This window comes from Rhipicephalus microplus, chromosome 1, assembly GCF_043290135.1.
Source record: "Rhipicephalus microplus isolate Deutch F79 chromosome 1, USDA_Rmic, whole genome shotgun sequence".
NCBI lineage: Eukaryota > Metazoa > Arthropoda > Arachnida > Ixodida > Ixodidae > Rhipicephalus > Rhipicephalus microplus.
The window spans coordinates 300825194-300849166 of record NC_134700.1 but is presented as its reverse complement, the minus strand read 5'-3'; the positions used below and the strand labels follow the sequence as shown (position 1 = coordinate 300849166).

General features: G+C 42.8%; 1 protein-coding gene across 1 annotated transcript in view; it reads left to right on the top strand.

The window, feature by feature from the left end:
• LOC142767409 (uncharacterized) overlaps positions 1-23973 on the top strand; it is a 154834-nt gene that overhangs the window by 129790 nt on the left and 1071 nt on the right. The window lies entirely within an intron of this gene.

Genomic DNA, 23973 nt, shown 5'->3' with positions numbered 1-23973 from the left:
TTCCACCCTCTTCGATGACTAAGAGGGGCGGCTGCCCCCCTAATTAGGTTTAAAAGTCTGGTTTATAAAAAACCAAGGTGTATAAATCACCAGGTTGCTAGACCTACACTACAAAATTCATTAGTATTTTTGTGAATATCCTGGCACATTCAGTGTATTTACACTTCATAATTTACATCACTCATTATCTTCTTGATCACACCCGAAACTTCATGATGTGACAGATTTAGGTCATAACACTACAATAGAGCCATATGCACACTGCAAAAAAATGCGCGTATTTACGGACAGAAAAGCGGACAGAGTGTCCAGGAAATAAACACACTCCACTCTTTCGCCAACATAAAGGATACAGCACACGTTTAAGAATCACAGACGTCACCACTTAGCGAATATTATGAATACAGCACACGGTTACCAATGCTGTTTCACTGAATGGTGCAAAAAACGAGTGTCTCCTTCGTAAACAAAAAAAAATAGACGAAAGTAATGATTTGCAATACAGATGACTTGCAGAAATGTGGCCACCGCATACTATCATTGTATCCATCGCCGCTACGTGTTCTGCACCGCTTTTATTCTGCGACACTGTATTTGTCGGATCCGAAATGGCAGTTTAGGCTGGCATCGCGGAAAAAGAAACCATTCGATCATGGCGGGCGCACCGCCATCGTCACTCATCCATCGGCAGTCACTACTCTAGTCACTAGCCCGACTACCCGCCTCAAAGGCCAGGACGCACACACGGAACGGGACCCGGCTGGCGTTGCTTCTTTATCTGGTCTGCATCGTGGAGGTGAGTGCTTAACTTCTCATTTACTCGCCGTTTGGGTTACAGCTCGTGCCACTAATGATCTGTGTCATGTTGTACCTGCGCAATATCTCAGATAAGGTCTCTTCGAGTAAAGTCGAGGCCACAACCGCAGTGCTCCTTTCATGCGTGCTTTTTCATCATACATGATTTGTTTGAGACGGAGTGCGTGCTGAGAGCAGAAAACACAGCATTTACGGAAATCGCGGATTGATTGTGTTGGTAGTGTTTACATTTCGAGCGTGACATTTTCGTTGCGCTCTGATTACTTGTCTACGGCAATTGCATACCGACCGTGTTCGGGCTTGTCAGCCCCGTAGCGCAGCCGTGTAATGTGTGCATCTCCCTATACCGAGAAATCTTGGCGCGCTGCGGCCTACCGGCGTGTTCTCCCCGTCGGGCTGAAGTTCATCTCCTTCACGTTGTCTAATAAAAGGTGGCTGGCGACAGGTAGCACCGAGATGCGAACAGCCAAAGAGAACTTCTAACTCAAGAAATCTAAAACAGCGTGTGAATTCTTCTTGAAAGCTAGAAGCCACGACTCGTAAAACGCGTTCTAAAAATAACAAAAAGAATCTGTACTTCGTCTGCCACGGTGGTATAGTGGTTACGGTGGTCGGCAGCTGCCCCAAAGGCCACGTGTTCGATGCCGGCCGTGGTAGTCGCGTTGTGATAGACGGCTAGTGGTAGAGACCCGTGTACTGTACAATGTCAGTGCACTATAAAAATGACCACACGGTAAAAGTTTCCGGGCCTCTCCACCACGGCTTCTTGATAATGATATCGTGATTTGGGAACGTAAAACCCCTTAAAATATTTTTAAAATCTGTTAATCTCCCATTTGGTTAGTACAAAATTTTCTGTGTAGAACAATCGTAGAATGTTCAGTACATGAAGAATATGGTCCATATTAGGGTTTTTTTTTTTCATAGAGAGATTACATTTAGCGAAATATGATAATTCGTATTAGCTGATTATCAGAGTTTTATTTCTTTAGGCAAATAGAAATTCGATATGTGTACCGCACGAAATAGTTTTTATAGCTGGTGAAAAAGTTGGAAAGTTGCGGGTTTTTGTACATGTTTGGTTGTAAATTTAGCATGGAGGTTATCTTAGAAACAAACTATGGTAAATAACATATTTAGGATTAACCTTCACAGATTACTGTCAGAGAAAGTCAACAAATCGCTTTTTATGTTAAGAGATAAAAACTTTTTTGATGCGGTTGCTGCACTCTGTGCTTGCCCGTGTTTATACCTTGAAGCAATGCGTTCTAGTGGTGAGTACTAGCTGCACATGCATGAGGAACATTTAGACAACATATCAATTTTGTCCGTGCTTACTTCAATAGTTTGCTATTTAGTACTAGCCTGCATGAGTAAAGGAGAGATCTAAACCGCACTAGGCTCTATTTGACCACATGCAGCTATCTCCTGACAGTTCAAATAGTGTGCTTATGCAACACTGGTAAGTGACGCTGATACATACAAAAACTTATTACCTGTCCGATAAGATTTAATAGTGGCAAGAACTTCACAATTAAGAAAAGAATCTATTCAAATCAGAAAAAAAGGATATGTTTTTGTGATGAACCAGTAAAGCTGTATTGATGTGACAATGCCTGCTAATAAATTGACAACGCGGTGCTACCTGCCGTTGAGTATTTGCAGCAAAGCTTAGACGCACGGATGAGAAAGAATGGTAATACGAAGACAATGCTAAACTACTGGCGTTTATTAAAGCCTCTGCAGATTATATAGCTGGTGTTATCTCCAGTTAAAGACTGCTGGTCAAAGATTGGAAAAGTGAAAAACATTTTAACCATAGTGGGGCACTTATCATGAAGGTAGTTGATTCTTTTAAGGTGAAGCTTCATTAAAAAGTTGTGTTCTTTTTCTTCAGTTCTGTTTGAAGTTGGCAGGGTGAAAACTACTTAATATATTTGATGTCACTTCCACCCTAAAGGGAGCAGAGTTGATACCTTAATGTTGTTAGTGAAATAGAATCACTTCATTTTTTCACTTGGAAACAGAGTTAATACCTTAATATCATGACTGAAATAGGATCAATTATGTTTTTAAATTGGTAACAAACCTTACAGTTTATTTCAGCAGGAGCTTTTACAGTCACAAAAGGTATGCCTTTTTTGCCCACTCTCAAGTCTATGTGCTTTGGACATTACGAGCTTACAAATAGTAAAATGATTTACATAATTGGTTACAATAGTGCCAACTTTTGTATACTAATTTGGAAAGCTCTTTTTTTTTTCGAGAGAACTGAAATATTACAGGGCAAGTAATTGACTCGGTGATTAGTGTAAGATGTTCTTGCAGCCGATATACACATATCTTTATATTTTGTTGGATATATTTGATTTAACACACTCGTTATAAACATACTGTTTTTTTAAGTTCTGTTTGTGTTATACCTTGGATATAATTATTATTCACAGTGCAGCAGGGGCACAAAAATAACTTTAAAAAGTGTGGTTTGTAGACATTCTCGTGGGCTAAATCCAAATACAATACAGTGGATCTCATGATTTGTGAAGATCGATTTCATGTGAAAGATTCAATGAAAGCTGTCTAGGCTGCATTATTTTTTACTCGTTGAGTCAATTGTTACTAGGTTGATATATGCTTCTATGTAAACTTAGAAGCTCTTAGCATATCAAGGGCTTACCAGATATGTTAATCGCACTGATGCCTCAAGAGTCGCTGATGGTACAATATTATGCCTGCACTCATATCTGTGCTTTTAAGAGCACATACTTCAGGTTTATCAAAATCAGGTGCATGCCATGGTGCCATGATGCGCACGTCATAATTTCTGCCAGGTAAAACAGTGCTTTATTGTAGCTTGTTGAGTCATATATGAGTACACATTATTGGTTATTGCATCGTTTTAAACAAGAATAGCCAACATTGCAAACACATTCGACATTGCTTCAATACGATGCCTGATTAGTCTTTTTTAGAGCATTTACAACCACTTGTGTGGTTATGTACACCATCTGGAAGTCCAAGGTTAAACTGCAGCCGCAACTGATATTTACTACATCTATCATTGAAATTATTCAATCGTTGTGAAGCTGCTATTATTGGCAACAAATGTACTGTTGTACTGTCTCCTTAACGCTTACTCAGAGATTTCCAAAGTACATTTTTGCTGTACCTGAGTTAACATAGGCAGTGAATCACATGCGGGTCACACCCACATCTCACGGACAGTAGTGTGCAAGTATGCACACACGTGACTGATGAAAAAGGTTTGACATCATGTTAGACAAGCATGTCACATTATTCACGTCATGGGGTCGTGACACAGTAGTTACAATGTCACACTCACTATTTATTCTCTTCCAGGTCCTGTTTCTATTGTTCTTGGGCCAGCTGTCGCCTCTCATGCCAGCGCCACTATGACTATTCATGCCGCAAGCACTTTGGTGACCTGACGTTGCAGGAATTAGTGTCACCGCATCACTAGTAAACTATCAAGCGCCATCATTTTCGCTGCATCCTCCACTGCCAATTATGGGCGGTTCAGCATTCAGTCCAGCAGCATGGAACAGTGACAGGTGATCAAGCAGCTCATAAGAACACCCATATCTTGTTACGCAAGAATCCCCTAGTAGATGGGCCATTTTCTGTGACTCCAAGGCAGCCCTTCAATGCGTGCGAAGTCTACGACGGGGAAACTACCACCAGATGGTGTATCGTACTAATGAAATTTGTCATCGCGCTGCTGATCAAGGACACGACATTGTTTTACAATGGTTGCCGGGTCACTGTGGCATCAGTGGTAACCATCTCGCTGACGATGCTGTCCGATGTGCCCACGATGGAACGCCCACACTGTTAATACCCTTGTCAAGAGTAGACGCAGCTAGAGAACTTCGTCACATCGCCCATAATGTCACGCTTGCACACTAGAATTCTCCACTTAACTCCAATCATCGGCCTAAGAATCTTAAGTCATTACTCCAGAAACAACTGCCACCGAAGATTTCTCGACGTGACGCTACAATGCTGTGCCGGCTGTGGACTGGAGTAGCGTTTACTAAGTCATTCAGCCATCGAATTGGCATGGCGAATTCATCCATGTGTGAAAGCTGCAACTGTATAGAGACTATTGAACATCTCTTGTGCCACTGTGCCCAATTTGATGAAGATAGCCGGACTCTCCAGTGTGCCTTGAATAGACTCGATGACCGGCCATATAATGAAGCAAAGATCTTAGGAGCCTGGTCGCGCAGCACATCAGCACAGAAAGCCACACGAGCCCTTCTGAAATACTTGACAGCAACTTCATTGAGGGACCGCCTGTGAAACTCGGCATTGTGTGTGCGATGTGATATGTGTCTATCCTTCTCTCTTTTACTCCCCTCTCCCCCTTTCCATGTGTAGGGTAGCAAACTGGACGCATAGTCTAGTTAACCTCCCTACCTTTCCTACATTCCTTCTCTCTCTCTCTCGTTGCATGAGGCTATAGCACTACAGTCAAGATTTAATACTCATTGTTAATGTTCTTCCACATTAGTGAGTGCAAAACAGAGCTGTACCATGTAGATGATGTTTACTTTGTTGTCAATATCCAGTTTGAAATTCGCTTTCGACATCGCACTTTCCAAACGTGGTCTTTCGAAATGTGACCTTCAAGACCCGCAGTAGTAATTTCTGCGTTGAATTTTGGACTGGCAACCTCGAGTCGTAGTGAGTGCAAGCATTTACTGCTGGCAACCTAGCAAGAGTATTTTAAACATCACTGGCACATTTTCACTGTGTTTTACAGCATACTAAATTAGTCAGCTAGAGCACAAAAAGTCAAAACGGCACCCACTAGGGAATTTTTGTTCATAGTTTTACATTACTTCGGCGGGATGAGTGGCGGTGCCATGAAGGAGTTTGTATAAAAAGTCAGCAACTATACCTTGATTTTGAGAGCGCATGCTTAGGCCACTTTAAACTAGTAAGATCAGACCCATCATTGCGAACCCGTATAACAATTAAGAAGCTTAATCTGTTATGAGTAGCAGCTTTGCTGTTGCAAGGCAAGGCCTCGAGCTGGAAGTTCGTAACATCATTTTCAAATATGAGTGCGGCTATCGTAAGTTTTTTCATGTGACACTAGACTTGCTCCCCTTTTTGACTGTACACATTTATTTCTTGACATGGGCTCTCAGGTTGATGCATTGTTTCCATATTTTTCCACAGCTTTTGATAGGGTTTCTCGCTACATATTTTACAAACACAGCAAAACATTCCTCTCCATGTGCTCACTTGGGTTAAATACATTTTTTTGTGCAGACCTCCGTTTACATCTGTTAATAATGACATCTGTTTGTCCCCCCCCCCCGAATTCGCGTGTTGTGGGTGGTCCTACTGAGCATAAGTAATGAAGAAAGTCATTTTTCATGGCCATCAACATGTGCCCCCCCCCCCTCTAAAAACACTCCTGGCTAAGGGGCTGTCTCTTTATGAGCTCGTTATTTCTTCTTGCTTGTTCTTCATCGTTAGTTTTACCTCGCATTGTCTGCGTGTGTATGAAATGCAGGGAGTTTCAAGAAATATATCCAATATTCTTTAAATTTGAGAAAGGAGGTACTTGAGTGCTGGTTGCGGCATTGCCTTTCCTGTGACAAAAGGAATCTTTAGATAGGCACAAACATTATTGTGGCAGTAATTCTAGCAATAGAGAAAATTACCTTTTTTACCAGTTGTAGTAGCTGGTCGAGTGAAAAGGGCAAATTCAAGTCCTTTTTACGAAAAGTTACCGGCTTGATGGCTCATCTGAGAAATTACGGAAAAGCAGCCACTAATAATTTGAACTTGATTTTTTATATTTTTTTATTTTTCAATTATTTATTTATTACTTTTTTGTTGTTGTTGAGTTCACATTGCTGACTGTTTGCCGCTGCTGTCATGCTAAAAGGTGGCTGCGGGCCTTTGTCAAGCTGCCTCTTTTGGAAAGCAGCTTTTACCTGCAGCTGTCCTTCATCAAACTATTGATAAAAAATAAAGCATTATTATTATTATTATTATTATTATTATTATTATTATTATTATTATTATTATTATTATTATTATTATTATTATTATTATTATTATTATCACCATGGAGTGATGCAATCTGCCTAATCTAGCTGTGGAAACAAAAACCGATGCACCAGACAGCACATCTACCATTCATTTCGACAATCGTCAATTTAGACACTTTGCTTTGTGCCCACTTATCGACGCTCACTTAATCATCTCCCCCAATACAAGAGAAACAGTCTCGCCAAGGAGGGCATTGTCGAAGTGAATGGTAGATGCACTGTTGGGTGCGTCGGTTTTGGTTTCGCCAGCTATATTGAGCAGAACGTATCACTCTGTGCTGATTACCAGTGGCCGCTTTTCCTATATTTTAAACTGGCTATGTACTATTTATAGGAATGGGTTCAATTTGCCTATTTGACCCGACCGGCTAATAACATTGGTTAAAAAGGTAATTGTGTTAATGTCTATAATTACTGCCATAATGAACGTTTGCACCTATCTGAAGATTCCTTCTGCCACAAGAAGGCAATGCCACATGTAGAACGCAAATGTCTCTTTTCTCTAATTTAAAGCAATAATTGACACATTTCTTGAATGATCTGTTGATGTTATCTCTAATAAGTCATTCCATGCCAAATCATTCAAAGCTTTTGCGACCATCACGAATATGGGTGATAAAACTTACGCATATTTCTCGACGTGCGAAACTCGTCCTGGTCATTTATTTTTGTTGCCAAAGATTTTCCTCCCTATTTATGGAGCCTATTGTTTGGCACCAAGTGAAGTAAAAGGAATCAAACAAAATTTTTTTTCAAAAGAAGTTTTTCGAATGGGCTCGATAAAAGATATTTCTGGCAGGTATTGAATTTATCTAACTTTAATATAATGACCTAATTATGTATATCAATTCTTTAGGGCTTTTCACTCCAGCAAAATTGAATAAAGTTGCCACATTTGGGTTTTTTCTGGTAACATGGTAAATTCCAAGGACACAAATAAATTATGTGCTGGTTGCCTGTCAAAATGCTACAAATTAAAAATAATTTAGGAGGCACTGATGTTATGGAAGATACTCTGAAAAAAAAATTGTGAGTGCCACTTTGGGAAAACCTCGGTGTTCAACATCAAAAACTTGCCTTAATGGTCAGACTATAATTATGCACAAAATTTCATTTTAAAGCTCTATGGACAAGCTACTTATAGGTGGAATTACTAGAGGGTAATATTTTTCAATTAGAAAAATATTTTTTTGAAATATGTATCTGCACCAGCTTTTTGTCTACGTAACTCAAGCGACATGACAAACTCGCAAGGGCAATCTTCAACAGAATCCCACCAACCTGGAATACACAGAGCAAATTCGGTGCTCCCTACAAAGTAACTGAAATTGGAAAAGGTTTATCATCTGCATTCCATTGCCAACGGAGGGGTGCTACAATGACTAGGTTCAGTGTGGTGATTTCCAGGTGAGCCATGCAGCTTTATAGATATAAAGTCAGACATCCTGCTTTCCTGGGGAGTTCTGCAAATGCAGCGGGTGTGTTTTATACACTTGTCAAAAGTATTTAGTAATATTCAGTACATATGTCTTACAGAATGCTAGTAGCATTGATGCAGTACACTGATAAACGCTATCGTGAAACAACCGTTTCTTATTTTTCTGGCTTTCAGGAGAGCACCCTGCTCCTTGAGACACGAAGCTTGTCATATGAATACAGAAGCGAAAAAAAACTAAATTAAGAACTGGTAGCCAAGACGATAGTCTCGTTTATGTTGTGCGTAAGAGATAATATTGCACTGTATACTCTTTACCGGCTTGATGGCTCATCTGAGAGTCATCACCAGTGGCGTAGCCAGGAAGGCAGAAGGAGCTGCCTAGCTCCCCCCCTCCCTCTCCAGCACAGTCCCGGTATTTTTATCCTAAAGCCATGGATTGTCCTTCTACTGTGACCGGTTCGTGACCACGTAGTTTTTTTTTTTGGATTTCCGATGAAGGCGGAAATGTTGTAGGCCCGTGTGCTCAGATTTGGGTGCACGTTAAAGACCCCCAGGTGGTCGAAATTACCGGAGCCCTCCACTATGGCGTCTCTCATAATCATACGGTGGTTTTGGGACGTTAAACCCCACAAATCAATAAATCAATCAATCAACCACCTAGTTTATCGATAACTCAGCAGAAGGTGCTAGTGTGAGTGACAGACAGACAGACGGATTCACGGTTACTGATAAAACCCTCTGAAGCTTCGCCCCACACATCATCATTAACTTCGTAGATATGCTGTGATTTGCTTCGTTCTGCATGCGCATACCTGCATGCACGCATACAATTACACAAGAATGTACACACAGTATGACTGAAGTCGCCTTCCCCTCACATTCCACCCCCACGCGAAAAATATCTTTTTGCTACGCTACTGGTCTCCACACTCTAGCTACATTTATTGTAGTGCACCTCTGTTGGCAATAGAATGCAGATGATAGCCCCATTTCAATTTAAATTGCTCGCATCAAGCTTGCTGTGTGTACCTTAGGGTTGTGAAAATCTGTTGAAGGTGGCCCTTGCAAGTGCTTCATTCTGCTTGTGTTAAGTAGGGGCAAATCTGGTGGAGATGCATAATTTCAAAAAAATACTTCTCGAGTTTAAAAAATAATAGCCTTTAGCAACTTCCCCTATATTGAGGCAGTAAATATCAAAATGAAACGTTGTGCATATTTTTGTTCGACCACCAAGGCAAGCTTTTTGGTGCGGAATACAGAACTTCACCCAAAAAAAGTGAAATTCACATTTTTTAGACTATCTGCTGAGCTTCAGTGCGTAAGTTATTGTTAATTTGTAGCACGCAAAAAAAAGTGGCCAGCACATATTTTATTTTTGTCCTTGGAATTCGCCATGTTACCCGAAAAAATCTTAAACCTGGCAACATTATTCAATATTGCTCGTGGGAAAAGCTCTTGAAGAATCGATATACATAAGTAAGTCATTATTTTTAGTTATTTCATTTCATTACCTTGCTGTAAATGCCACTTGTTGAGCGCATTCCACAACGAGTTATGAAAAAAATTGTTGTTTGACGACTTTTAGCTCAGTCGGCGCCATACTACAGACTACCATCACTTGGGAGTAAAATTTTCGGCAACGGAATTAAATGACCAGGACGAGTTTCGAACTTTCAGAAACATGAAAATTTTTTCCGATATATTCGTGATGGTCGAAAAAACACTGGGTTATTTTTCATGGCATAACCCTAATCGTTCTATTGTTTTAATACATTGACTTACTTCTTTTCTCCTTTTACCCCAAATAATATTGTTAGCCAATATTTTGATGTGCTTATGAAGTTGTTTGTGCTTTTAGCCATTTCATTCTGTATGAAATGTATTATTTATTGTGTGTGATCATCTATTTTTGGGCTGCAAGCCAGTGACTCTATAAAGGCCAATTAGGAGTCTTGAAATGAATAAATGAATTGTGCTCGCACTGTTTTTTGCTCTGTACTCGTCTGGTGTAGTTGTGCTGACAAAGTGTTTTCCCTTTCTTCAAAAAAAAAAGTCTGCACAATAATGTTACAATAAGAAAACAACGCAGGTGCTTTGGGTATCTGGAAGTTATGATATTCCTTTTTGGTATTTTAAATTCCAGATACAAAGCCGCCCAAATAAAAGTAATTTTCTGACAATTTTTGTTCACAATTTGGGGCATGTCTGTGCTGTATTTTGTTTTATGATCATGCAAAAATTAAATTCGATTTCGGTGAATAGAAAACTTGTCCTTGTTGGTTTATAAACATTTGAATTTACTTCATAAATTATTTATCATGTGCAGGTGCAGTCAAATGTTCGCACGTGACGCTGCCACAGTATTAGTTGGAATATGGGCCTAGGAAATTTTGAATGACCTTGTACATGCAGGAGAAAGATCTGCTGATTACGTGTGCCTCATGTTGAATCTAATTTATTTATTTATTTACTTATTTCACTTATTACAGTACTGCTGGCCTGAACTTCAGACCTTAGGCAGGAGTGGGTACAAATTAATACAAAAAATATTACAAGAAGCACATATGAAGCATTGCCGCGATAATAACAGCAAAAGAAGAAGAGTACAACGAGTTCATACAAGCGTAGCAGCAAGATATTTAAATAACTAGTGAAAACATGATTACGTAAACATTTGGAAGAGAAAAAAAACGTCAGGGTTCATGTAAAACCATGTCAGAGCTATGTCCCATGGACAGAAGGGCCTGTAGATAGGATGATAGCAATGGGCATTCAACCATAGCTCAAGGGAGGGAATTTCAATTGGTTGCAGTTCTCGGGAAAAAGAATACTGGAAAATGTTGGTGTGATTAGAGAACTCGCTTACTTTTTTTATTGTGAAGGGACCGAGTAGGCCACCGGTGGGAGTCTTTTAGATATGTAGTCTTTTTTATACTTAAGTGTCCATGATAAAGAAGATAGGATAGTTTTATCCGTTCGCGGTATTGGCGATTTCCTAATTTTTCCAGCTCAGCCGTTTCTGGAAGAGATGTTACTGATGCCTACCAGCTGTATTGATTAAAGATTAACCTAACTGGTTTCCTCAGTATATTTTTCCAATATTGAAATGTTTCTTTTTTGTATGGACCCGAAACAGCGGCACAATATTCCAGGAGGGGCCGAATAAATGTTTCATAGGCAAATATTCTATCTTTTGGAGAGGACTTACTCAAGCGCCTCCTTCAGTATCCGAGTTTTTTTTTTCATTGCCTTTCTATATATGTAGTGAATGTGGTCATTCAATTTAAGATCGTGAGAAATGATAACTCCCAGATACCTATAGTTAAAGACTACTTCCAGATGTTCATTATCGAAACAGTAAGGAAACGTTACAGGGTGCTTTTTGTGATTAATTGTCATTGCCGCAGTTTTCTTTTTCTTGATGGTCATTTGCAAGTCTGTGCAGCATGTTTGAATTCGGTCCAAAGATTTAGTTAATGTTATCTGGTCGTGGTGTGTGGTAATTTCACGGTATATAATACAATAATCAGCAAAGAGCTTTATTTTAACGAGTATGTTCCGAACAATGTCATTGATGTATACAAGAAAAAATAAAGGACCAAGAACAGAGCCTTGTGAGATTCCCGAAAGGACTGGAATGGCACGCGAAGTTTCGTTATCAATGGCCACGACTTGTCTACATGAGATGTAGGCTTCTATCCAAGCTAGTAATTTGGTGTTCTTGAGTATTGGTTCTAACTTCAATAATAATTTTCGATGTGAGACTCGGTAAAATGCCTTTTCAAAGTCGAGAAATATACTGTCGACCTGGTTATGTCTGTATAAGGCTGCTGCTAAATCGTGGACAATTTCGATGAGCAGGGTGAGTGTAGAGTAACCACGACGAAAGCCATGCTGGAAGGAACCAATTAAGCCTTTGTTTTCAAGGAATCTGGATACATGTTTAAAAACTATGTGCTCTAGTACCTTCGCGCATGTGCATAATAAGGAAATTGGTCTATATGATGGCGGAGTTGATGGCACGTTTGTTTTAGAGAACGGCGTGATTTTCGCTTACTTCCAGTCGCATGGAGAATCCGCACTAGACAGGGATTTTTTGAACAACAGACGGATATTTAGAACACCATGCGGCATATCGATTTAAAAATGCATTTGGTATACCGTCTATGCATGGCAATTTCTTGTCATCTAATTTTAACAGTAGTGATAGTATGCCTTCTTCAGAGATAGACACATTATCCATAGGTTCGCTATGATAAACTTTGCTAATTCCGGTGCGCGGCCGTCGTCAACGACAAATACAGAACCGAAATGAGCATTAAGAGCTTCGGCAATTACTGCGTTATCTGTCACAGGGACTCCATCAATTGATAGAGTAGGAAGATATTTCTTGCTTGGCGAAATGTGTCGCCAAAATTTTTCTGGTGAAGTTTTAAAAAAGCGTTCAAGACGAACGTGTTCGTAAATATCTTTGGCCTTTTTAATACTGTTATTCATTTGTTCGCGTAACTCCGATATCTTATCTGAACGACTTGAGCATGGATATCACCTGTGCTGCCATTTCGCTTTGTTTAACTTACGTTGATGATGTGCAATCTCTTTCGTCATCCATGGACGCTGCAAGTGTCGTTTGTGTGGGATAAACTTTTTCGCACAAGTCAAAACCAGGCTTTTTAAAAAGCGCCACATATGTTCAACAGTAAAACGAGATAAACAAAGAAAGAGAACCATCTAAAACATCCAGAATATCAACATCACTAGCACGAGAAAACACCGGAACAATACACTCAATACACTCTTTCTTCGCCAGCCGTGATCGGAATTTCACTTCGAGATTTAAGCACACGAGCTTCTGATCTGAGATACCTTTTAATATGTCAACTCTCGGGGCACGATCAAGAACACCGTCACTAATAATGAAGAGATCCAATATTGATTGACTAGCCCCTTGTGTTCTTGAAGGCACCTTTACTAGTTGTGTTAGGCCATGTAATGAAACAATGTGTACGAGTGGTTCAGTGGAGGCACAGAGTGCTTCAGGAAAATCACCATTCCAGTTAATTAGTGGAGTGTTGAAATCTCCGGTTAGCACAAGGTTAGAAGCCTGGTTCCCGCACATGAACTCGTTTAGCGCATCAAAAAAAAGTACCGTCACTGTTCGGGGGGCGGTAAAATCTGCCAATTACCAAATGAAATTCCTCGAGATGAACTTTCAGCAATATGCATTCAATGCTGGTAATATCTGGTAGTCGTGTAACGCGCAATGAGTCGATGTACAAAATAGCAACGCCGCCACCGCGGGAATCACGGCAGATACGGTATCTATGTGGTGCGACTTCTGAGTCACTTATGTCCCCGTGCAGCCACATTTCTGCAGGAACTATTACATGGGTGCTGTGAGCGGCAACTATGCTTTCTAAGTCATCTGTTTTTTATATTATACTTCGGGTATTTAAGTTAAGACATCGGAAAGTATTTTTTGAGGCCTTTATTTCATTCCGCGACTCTCGCACCAGAGCGGAGCTGACGGCCGGTTGTCCGCCCCTTTTCACTGTTTTGATTACTTGGTACTCGTGCCTTTTTCGTTTCGTTCCACTCGTACAATTCACTGCCAATTTTTATTTTATCATAAACTAGTTTTATCTTTGTCCCATCTTGCCTGTCATCAGCCGCGCTATCCCATAGACACTTTCGTACCTTTCTAGTGGCAGCCGAGAAATCCTCTGAGATTGATATCGTCTTTCCCTTTAATTTGTAACCATTGCTGAGAACGAAACCTTTCTCGCGATAGTCAAACAACTTTAAAATCCCAGAGCGTGACTGGTTCGTACGCGGACGGCCAATTCTACGAATTCTTTCTACAGACACCTTCACTCCTAATGTATCTCGAAATATATCCTCAGTCACTTTCTGCGCCAGTGATTCTTGAGTTTTTCCAGACGGCTCCGGAACGCCGAAAACAAGAAGATTGTTCCGCCTGCTCCTGTCTTCAAGCTTCGACAACTTTTTATCTAATTGTGTCACTGTGTGTTTCAAAGTCACAAGTTCAGCTCCGAGTTCTTTAAAGATTGCCACTGAGTATTCGACATTCTTAAGCCTGTTTTCCAACTTCTCTAGTTTTTTATGCATTGTCCTTTGACCTTCAAGAAGTTCGCGCAGCATCTTTTCCGTTTCAGTCCCTGGAGTGGGCTGGATATCGCCACAAAGCATCAGACAAGAGTACATGACATCTTTCGCGTAGTGAAACAAAACACACAAATGACGTGGGTACGACAGCTGGACTAGGCACCGGTCACTAGACTTGACTGATGAGTACTTATTGCTCACCTGCGTGAAATGGAAGAACGGGTTTTGACATCCTGTTCACAGGCGACCAGCCGACGTGCCCACTAAAGGGATGCTCGGGTGATGCTCTTCTTATAGGCGCAGTGTCCGAGGAAGTCGAAGCGGATGGCGCTTCAGTCAATTCGACGTAGCATCTTGGTAGCTGACATCCGTTGTGATCAAAGGCGTGTTGACGCCCATTTGCCCATACTCTGATGGCGATAGATGCCGTTGAATTCAGGCGCGTTGTATCAAATGCGCCAGCCGGCCATGCTGCTCCGAGTAGCAGAATCTGCGTGAAATAGAAGAACGGATTTGACATCCTGTTCATAGGCAACCAGCTGACGTGCCCAATGAAAACACGTTTGTTATTTACGGACATGTAGCTATAGTATTATGAATAATGTGCGAGGAATGGCCGTACGGAGCAAGTGTTGTTCCGTAGAAGCAGTTACTTTATTTCTTCATTGTGGAGATCTCCAGAAATGTTGAACGGGATATACGTTCAATGTGTTCTACGTGATCTCTGGTGTACTATTTTCTTTTTACGGAAGTCGTTGGCAGCATGTTACCTACGTCTTTTTACGTAATGAAGGGAAAATATTTTTGCAGTGTACAGGGCTTTCTGATGATGTCTGCGATAGAAATATCCCAAATACAACAAACCTCACCTGGCTCTTAGTGATACAGCATATATTGGTCATATGGTAGGACCCACGCAGTGCGTAGGATGCTTCTGTGCACTTTTTCATTGTTGAAATACGCCCTGACACTACTAAGTGGGCCTGACACTTCAATGTGGGACAGATATTGGTCATATATTGTAACTAAATCCTGCATGGAAGACTTCTGGACGTTGTCTGTAGTCAAAATATTCTCTAAAAATACATACGGCACCCGACACTTCGTGATGTCACACATATCAATCATAAGATAGCAACTAAGCCCTATAGTGAAGGCTTTTGAACGTGTACGCAGCCAAAATGTTATCCAATGCAATTAACCACACACGACACTTCATGAGGTCCCAGATTTACGTCATAAGACTGCAATTGAGCCCTACATAGAAGGCTTTTGATAATGTATGTTCTAGAAATATTCTCTAATGCAATAAAGTGCACCTTGCTCCTAATGATACTGCCATTTACAGATGTGTGCAGCTACATGATTCCTTGTTTAGTAAATAAAATAATAAACACAAACACGCCTCTTCCCCACACCAATTTTACGTTTCCGTCGCTAAATACGCGACACGCTAGCATTGGTAATCGTAACCTTCTTTTATGTTGAAATGAATATGGTGAAAGACTAATCCAATTTTCTGGTGCTAAGCTTTGGGACAATTTGCCTCTGGAAATAAAATGTGCTAGAAGTTTTGACATCTCCTGCAAACGATACTTCGTTGCTAACCAGACATTTTCTTGAGATTTTAGGTATTCTTATAATTGTTCTCATTTGTGTTTGCTGTATAGTGAATAAGAAAAACGTTGATACCATCGGTTCAACTATCACCAACACAAGAAAAAGGCACGAGATTGGTGATCGCGCACTGTCATCTGGGTCCGCCTGCGCTCTTTTGAAGCTATACGACCTGCTTGCTCAGTGACTTCAATAAACCCCCTTTACATTTGGTGGATCGTGCTGGTTAACTACATCACCTACACCCTGGAACTCCGATCCCGCACCCAGCCGTCGACCACGCAAGTTGACGCTGCCCAACAGACAGCACATATCGCGGCCGCTACTTTCCCCGGCCCGGTTCACCAGCGAGAGCCCCCGATCTTTTCGGGCACCGAAGACCAGGACGTCGAGGACTGGCTGTCGTCCTACGAAAAAGTCAGTGGGCCAAGCAGATGGGATGACGCTGCTAAGTTGAGCACCGTCAACTTTTACTTGGCTAATGTGGCGAAGCTGTGGTACACAAACCACGACTGCGAGCTTGAAAACTGGGCCACTTTCAAGCAGGCAATATCCTCGGTCTTTGATCGACCTGCCATGCGGAGGTTGCGTGCCGAACAACGCCTGCGTACACGAGCACAATAACCTTGCGAAACGTTTACCGCCTATATCGAAGACGTACCCGATCTCTCCAGGCGCGTCAATGCCGCACTGAGCGAAAGTGCCAAGATTCAGCACATTATGAAAGGTGTGAATGACGACGTATTTAAAATGCTCTTCGCGAAGTCTTATGGCAAGGTTTCTGAAGTGGTAACTCTGTGCCAGAGCTACGATGAATTGCAACGGCAACGATCTCTAAACCGTCGTCCATTTCAGTCTAACCAACAATTCGCTGCACTGGACGTCGCGCCTGACCACTCCCGCCTTCAAGCACAAGTGAGAGAGTGCGTGAACAGGTCGCACGTCAGCTTTCCCTCCTGCCGTTTTGTCAGCGCCAAGAACTCCCGCAGCAGCAGAAAGAGCGACCACCGACCCCGTTAGCTCCCATGCTTCGACATGTGCTTGAGGAACAGATTGCCGAGGCTATGCCAGTGCCCTTCAGCAGCAAGTTGTCGCCGCGCCTCTTTCTTATGCTTACGCAGTAAAGAGGCAGCAACCACACCAGCCCTCGCCGTTCAATGGACTGCCGCATGTCACCGCTCCTACTGAGTCTTCCATAGCATAGGCTCCTCCCTTCGCTGCAACAGCCTCTACTCAGCCGTATGCCGTGTGGGTGGCGCCATTCTCTGCGAATGCCCGGCGAACGCGCGATAACCGGCCGATCTGTTTTTCGAGTGGCGGCCCTGGCCATATCTCCCGATACTGCCATCGTCGCGTGCCCAGCTACACAGACGCCCGATCACGGAGCAACTACATGGACCGACCCCCTTTTGGTTATGAAAGTTGCGATCATCAGTCAAGCACGTCTTCCCTTGACTATCCGGAAATTTCGTCCAGTCGCTCCTTGTCACCCGTGCGTCCACGGCCAGCCCCTCAAAATGAGGGAAACTAGCCGTCACAGTTCAGAAGGCAAGAACTGCGCTGTCGAAACGTTCAAGTCCTCGCACTTTGCCCTCAAATATTGTCGAAGGTTTTGTGGACGGTGCCCATGCACACGCTCTTGCAGATACCGGTGCCGCTGCGTTTATTATAGACGCCAAACTTTGCCGCAACGCCCCGAAAGGTGACCACGCCGCTTGATATGATGTCCTTATGTGCAGCTAATGAAGAACCTGTTCGACCTATAGCCGCCTGCACGGCCCGACTCAGAATTGCGGAGGACCACTACATTGTTGAGTTTATCGACCTTTCCTCCTGCTCTCATGACATCATACCTGGCTGGGATTTATCGCGTAATCACGCCATTATAGATTGTGCCCGTTCCGAACTTGAACTGTTTCCGTTGTTCGACCAGCCTTATGACTGCACGAATCAAGTCGCGCACAAGCTAGTTGTCAAAGAGGACACTGACATTCCACCGACAACAGCTGTTTTGCTCCCTGTGGTCTCCGACGGAATGCGTGATGAGGTAGCATTTTTTGAGCCCTAAATCCTCTTTCTAAGTCGGAAACCACTTCGGCTCCCTTATTCAGCCCTCTCAATTTCTAATGGAGCCAGTGCTCTCTGCCTTACCAATCCTTTTCCGCATACCATCAAACTGTTTAAAGGCGATTCTCTTGGATGCGTCCAGCCTATTGATAACAGACAAATGTTTACCGCGCCACAAGAATCATCCCAAAGTCACCTCGCCACCGTCAGTGTTCTTAACCACTCTGATCTACAGGCTTCGAAAGTGTTCAATTCGACGATCGCAGACGGACTGTCACTATCTGAACAATCTGAACTCCTCCAACTGTTGTACCAGTACCGGGATCTTTCGATGTTGCTCAACCTTCACTTGGCCGCACTTCTAACACTCTACATTACTTGGATACTGGCTCCCATGCGCCACTGCGGCAACGACCATACCATGTTTCGGTGGCGGAACACCAAGTTATTACTGAATAGGTGGACTATATGCTGCAACGCGGCGTCATTCAACCGTCACAAAGTCAATGGGCGTCACGTGTAGTGCTCGTTAAAAAAGGACGATTCCGTTCGTTTCTGCGTGGACTACCGGCGCTTAAATACGATCTCTCAAAAATACGTGTATCCTTTACCCAGGATTTACGATGCCCTTGATACTTTACAAGATGCCGGGTTTGTTTCATCGTTAGATTAGTGCTCAGTGTACTAGCAGGTCCCCCTTGCAGATGCCGATCGACCAAAAACAGCCTTCGTGACTCCCGACGGTCTATATGAGTTTAATGTCATGCCCTTCGGCCTCTGCGATGCGCCTGCCACCTTCGAGCGCATGATGGACTCTGTTCTTCGGGGTTTGAAGGGGCAAATATGTCTCTGCTATCTCGACGATATTGTCGTCTTTGCGCCAGACTTTGCAACACATTTCGAGCGCCTGAAACACGTCCTCACGTGCCTGAAGAATGCTCAGCTCCATCTCAACCTCAAGAAGTGCCACTTCACTGCTCGGCAACTTACGATTCTCGGGCACGTCGTATCAAAGGACGGTATACTTCCACACCCGGCTAAATTACGTGCTGTCACCGGCTTCCCCAAACCAACGACTATGAAGCAGTTACGGAGCTTCGTGGTGTTATGCTCGTATACTTTCACTGGTTCGTGCGCAACTTCGTCTCTATTATTGCGGCTTTGACCGAACTTCTAGGCAGCGCCAGTGATATTTCGTCATGGTCTTCTAGGTGTGACCAAGCCTTATGTACCCTTCGCCGTCTTCTCACTCCATCACCAATGTGTTCATCACATCACCATCACTGCGTCACTACCATCCTACGGCGGCAACTGAGGTCCACACCGACGCCAGTGGTGTCGGCCTCGATGCGGTTCTCGCGCAACGCAAGCCTGGATTGTCTGAGTATGTCTTCACCTTCGCCAGCAGAACTCTCACAATGGCTGAATCGAACTACAGCATCACTGAAAAAATGGTTGGCGATCGTTTGGGCGCTTGTCAAGTTCCGCTCATACCCTTATGGCCATACCTTTGACGTAGTAACGGACCACCACGCATTATGCTGGTTGTATTTGCTCAAGGATCGATCGGGTCGTCTTGCCCGTTGGGCTCTTCGGTTTCGAGAATATGACATCCTCGTTGAAGATTGTTCCGGCTGAAAGCATACCGATGCTGATGCACTGTCGCGATCTCCCCTGTCACCGGACATGGCATCTGTTTCCTCGGACAATACGTTGTCAGCTCTTGACGAGGACACCATCGCTTCTGTACAACGCAATGACCCATGGATCGCTTCGCTTCTTGACGCGTTATCCGAGGCACCGACCCTTACAACCACTCGAACCTTACGCCGCCAGGCTCCGCACTTCAGTATTCGGGACGGTCTTTTGTACCGGCGCAACTATTCAGCAGATGGTAGGAAATGGCTACTAGTCGTTCCCCTAACGCTGCGCTTTACTATCTGCGCGTCGTTTCATTCCAACCCGCAATGTGTTATGGCGGGTGTTTTCAAGACCTACGAGCGCCTACAAAAAAGGTATTACTGGCGTGAAATGTTTACCTTCGTCCGCCAGTTCATTCGCGGCTGCCACGAATGACAGCAGCGGTAAAACCTGCCGCATCCTGCAACAGGTTCATTGCAGCTACTTCCATGCCCAGACCACCCATTCGACCGTGAGGGAATTGACCTCTACGGACCACTACCACTGACAACGGCAGGCAACTAATGGGCTATCGCGGCTGTGGATCATCTTACACGGTACGCTGAAACTGCTGCTCCCCCACAGCTGCAGCACAAGACGTCGCAACTTTCATGCTCAATCGTTTTGTGCTTCGCCATGGTCCTCCTCGCGAACTCCTCAGTGACCGAGGGCGTGTTTTACTCTCCGATGTAATCCAAGCAATTCTTAAACAGTGCCATATTGTACACCGGAAGAGTACAGCCTACCACCGAGAGACGAACGGTTTGACTGAGTGGTTTAGTCGTACTCTGGGGGACATGTTTGCGATGCATGTCGCTTCTGATCAAACAAACTGGGACCTACCTCGTTCTTTCATTTGTGACATACGCGTATACCACCGCTACGCAAGTCACTTCCAGGTTTTCGCCATTTTTTCTCCTGTATGGTCGCCAACCATCGCACGCCATTGACACTTTACTGCCATACTCGCCAGATACCTCTGAATCCACGCCTGTCTCAGAAGCCACTCGTTACGCAGAAGAGTGCCGCAAGCTAGCCAAGCGGCTTCCTACAGCCGACCAACAGCGCCAGAAGGAGACCCGTGACGACGACCATCGTTCTGCACCAACATTCGTTCCTGAAGCACTTGTATGGCTGCATGCACCACCCTGCACCCCTGGTGCATCACCCAAGCTACTTTATAATTATCATGGTCCCTACCACGTGGTTGAGCGTACCTCACTCGTGAACTACGCCATTGAACCCCTCACGCCACCGAGTGATCGACGTCGGCGTGGACGTGATATCGTTCACGTAAATCATCTCAAGCCCTACTTCGACCCGCTTGTCCCCACTTGTTAGATTGCCAGGGTGGCTTCAACTTTTTGCGGGGGGTAATTATAGTGAATAAAAAAAGACGTTGATACGATCGGCTCAACTATCATCAACACAAAAAAGGCACGAGATCGGTGATCGCGCACCGTCATCTGGGTCCGCCTGCGTTCCTTTTCGAGCTACCATCCACTTGCCCAGTTCCTTCGAAAAAGCCCCGTTACAGCTCTATTATGTGACCGTTGTTTTCTTTTTTTCCCTTTTTTATATATCTCTAGGTCGCTCAAGTATGATGCTTTTACAATTGTTTATTTTTTCCTAAAAGACTGCTATTATTTGTTTTTCTGTTACAATATCCCTATATTGGACTCTTCACTAGACGCTTAGGCTATGGGTCCAAATATTTCTGTACGCATTTTTATATTACCTTGTAATATAATAATCCTTTGATTCACTGATTGATGATGCAAGAAAAATTGACATAAGGTAGGAACCAAGCACTGCGTAGAATGCTTTTGAACATTGTCTGTAGGCCAAATGCGTTCTAACGCAACTAACAGTGCCTGACACTTCATGATGTGACAGATATTGCTCATAAACCTGCAACTAAATTTTCTATGGAAGGTTTTTGAACGTTGTCAGTAGTCGAAATATTCTCTAAAGTGACAAACCACATCCGACACTTCGTGATGTCACAGATATCGATCTTGAGGTTGCAACCGGGCCCTGTATGGAAGGCTTTTGATGAAGTCTGTATTAGAAATATCCTCTAATTAGAGAAAGCACACATGACTCTTAATGATGCAACGAATACTGGTGCAACAGATATATAATAAGAGAGGAAACAAGCACTGCGTAGAGTGCTTTTAGGCATAGTCTGTAGCCGAAATATGCTCTAATGCAACATACTCTGCTTGACACTACATGATGTGACAGATATTGCTCAAAAGACTGTCACTTAATCTTGTATGAAAGACTTCTGGACGTCTGTAATCAAAATGATTCTATAAAAACACAAATCGCGCTCACAGTTCATGAAGTCGCAGATATCGTTCATATGATTGCAACTGAACCCTGTGCAGAAGGCTTTTGAGCGTTGCCTGCGGCCAAATTGTTCTCCAATGCAATAAACCACACCCCACAATTCATGACGCAACATATATTGATCATAAGATTGGAACCGAGCACTGCGTAGAATGCCTGCGGGTGTTATATTTATTCACTTTCAAATACTGCAGCCCACTGCGGGGCTACTGCGGAAGTAGTGTAAATAAATACAAAACGAAAGCATTTAAACCATAATATCACAATAAGTGTTCCAACGTAAACAAATATCACTACCTTTTGTATGCAGCTCGGTAACAAATGAGAAAAATAGAACATTAATATGGTACAAGTGCCTCCAAACAGTCACACTGGTATCGTGAACGAAACCAAGTAGATCATTCTAGTGTTTGATAAATTTATTTTAATATATCAAAGAGCCCTCAAAATGGCTCTAAACTGAATTGTAGTTGCACATGCAGGCTGTGTTGAAGGCTTTTGCAATTTGTTGGTAGTTTAAATATCCTCTAACATTTACAAAATGCATCTGAAACTTCTTGATGAGACAGATATTGGTTTCAAGATTGCAACCAAGCACTGTGTAAAAGGCTTTCACATATCATCTGTAGTCCGAATACCCTATAATGCAATAAAGCATGCCTGAAATTTTCGATGCAGCAGATTTTGGTCATAGGATTCATTCAGAGCACGGTACAAAACTTTTTGGCAAGTTTTCTAACATAACTAAACTGAATACCTGAATATTTCAAATATGCTTAAGTGCGTGCATATGTAGCACAAGTTAAAGCGTATAACTAAAACTGAACGGAAACTAAGCATTCTTTGCAAACACCTACGAAGATTCAATGTTTGAAACCATTTAATAATTTCTTCAGATCATTACAGCCTAGGGGAACAGATAAATGCATGCACAGTTCTGAAGAGTCTCATAAGTCATATGAGGCACTGTTTGCAATTATTCTGAACAAAGCGCAGTACAACACCAGTGCACTTTTATTTATTTTGTACATACATGTGGTGACCTTCTCTTTTTAATATATCGTTTCATTGTGCAGCTCATTTCAAATCAGGTGCTTCTCACATGATTTTCGGTTATTATATATCTGTCCAGCTGTAAACAAAAGATGCGTTATATTACAGTAAACTGCACAACGATGAAGAAGCGACATTATATGCCTATAGCTATGAGTATCACAATGAACTAGAAATTAAGAATGTGTGTTTTAGAATGCTTCCAAACAACGTATGTGCTACTGAGAGTGGCAGAGAATCAGAACAAGCGAGAAGTGAAATAGCAGGCAATACCAGCAGCTCTTCATCATGCAACCTTTTATTTTTTCGATCACCACAGTAACGCAAGTTCGAGTTTCTATCTTGTACATGAATGGAAATAAGACCGCTGACAGCTGAATGTGTCAGCGTCACTGGTACCTGACACGAAACCACATCACACTGTTACTAACCAGCGTACCCTTGTTTATTAGCTTGGTAACACACGTAAACAATTTGCACCAAAGCCAACGAATGTTTCAGCGTCATACAATCCGCGAATACACTTATGTAAGTACGTACGTTTTGGCATCACCGAAATGTGTTGGCTAGTGCGAGGTTCGCTTTAAACGATGATCATTGCCGATGTTGAAAACAAACAAAGTGCAGATAAAAACTCCTCCGTAGGCACTACGCGATGTTTCGGGCGTCATATAATGCGTCTACGTTGTGACGGAAACTACCGTAGATTTTTTTCAGCCGATGTTCCCC